Below are 1,784 nucleotides of genomic sequence, written 5' to 3'. Positions count from 1 at the left end.
CTTCATGGGGCGGGGGCACTCTATTTTGGGCATATAGGAGGGAGTCAGAAGTATTTATTACATTAATGAAAAAATGAATGAAAGGGAAGAATTTGAATCTGGTCAAGACTTTCCCAGCATATTTCAGAGTAAACAGGGTTGGAACCTGTGTTCTGAGAGCGTAGTGGGCCAAGGAAAGACAGTGAGGAAAAATGTCATTCTAGAGCTGCTTTCTTTTCATTAAAATTTTCACTGAAAAGCAAAGAGTCTGCCTAGTCTTTTGTGGGCTCATGTTTGGTGGTAAAGACAAAAGTGGTGCATAGAAGACATTCAAAGATCAATTTCATCTTTAACAAAGAAGGAGAGAAAGGATGGGTCCTAATCTGTTGGAGTGAGCAAATACTGTAGCAGGTTTTCATTTAATACGGCCAACTTTAAAATGAGTGTTATATTCTAAGAAGGATTTTGATTCTTGGGGAGTCTCCATTAGATGTAGGTATTAAGTAGCTCTTTTCACTAGTTTTAGGGTTCATTTAAATATTTTAAAAATCCAAAACATTGTCATATTAAAAGGCAGTATTTACAAATGGTGTTTTCTTTCTCCAATTCTTGCCTCACTGTGAAAGTCTCAACCACTGCTGTGCTGCTGTTGTAACATGAGTTACAAAAATCTTTCATTTTGGAAATCAAAGTGAAGGACAAGAAAAAGCCCTGAAAGCAGGATCATCTTTAGGGAGAACATTTGGGACATGGAGGGCAGGGTAGCATGGGGAAAGAGAGGTTGCCAGGCAGCCTTCCACATACTGCTTGATTTTTCTTTGTTTTACTTCGTTTTGTTACCCCACCAGAAAGTCACAGCAAACATAGTGTCTGGCATGTTTGTGTAACTCTAAAGTAGAGTCTATATGCTGCTTTGCTTAAAACAAATTTGTTTCCTCATTTTGAAAAGGGAGAGGACTATTGTCATTCATAAAAAAAAGACTTTTCTTTTGAATGGACTTTGGAAGCCTGTGGACAACTAGACATAGTAATCTGGAGGACTATGAAAACATTAACATGGAAGGCGTTAATTGGTTGAATTGGCTGTGTTTCCTGACATCTGTATTTGCCTCATGTATTAAGGCTTTGTTTCTTTTTGTTTGCTTGTTTTTAAGGCCTGGAGTTGTCTATTTTTCAGAGCCTCAGATCCCTTTTTTGACTGAACTTCTACTGCAAATAGATAAAATTCCTGCTCTATACCACTGCTTTATTGATACTAACTTAGAAGTCTATTAATATGCTTATTTAAATCCCTAGCATGGGTATGTATTTAAAACATGCTTTGATTTGTAAATATTATCTTTTTTATGGAATGTAACTGTGCCTTTTGCCACTAGAACAAATTGATTTCATCTATCTTCCATCTCACCTTTAAACGTGTTATTTACCCAAATTTTAGCTTTTCCAACATAATGTAAAAATGTCTCACTACAATAAGAAGATTAATAAACAAAGTAAAAAAGACTATTTATGAAAAAATACTTTAGAAATCCAGTCCTTTTGATTAGTAACCAGCCCTAGTACCAGAAAAACTTCAAAGTGCTCTCTAAACATTGAATTTTCATCAGTGATGCTGCAAGCCTTAGCTCTCATCTTTCATGCTTACCATGCAATAACTTCAAAAGGATAAAAAGAAAGAATGGTAATCTCTCCAAGCGACACTCTGCTAAGGCCAGTCATCTTGTCTTTAGCTATCATGCATTCACAACCAGATAATTGCTTCATTATATTATGCTTTAATAAATATAATAATTAACATTTTGTTA

The sequence above is a fragment of the Globicephala melas genome, chromosome 4 (assembly GCF_963455315.2).
Source record: "Globicephala melas chromosome 4, mGloMel1.2, whole genome shotgun sequence".
Lineage (NCBI taxonomy): Eukaryota > Metazoa > Chordata > Mammalia > Artiodactyla > Delphinidae > Globicephala > Globicephala melas.
This window is presented reverse-complemented; position numbering follows the sequence as displayed.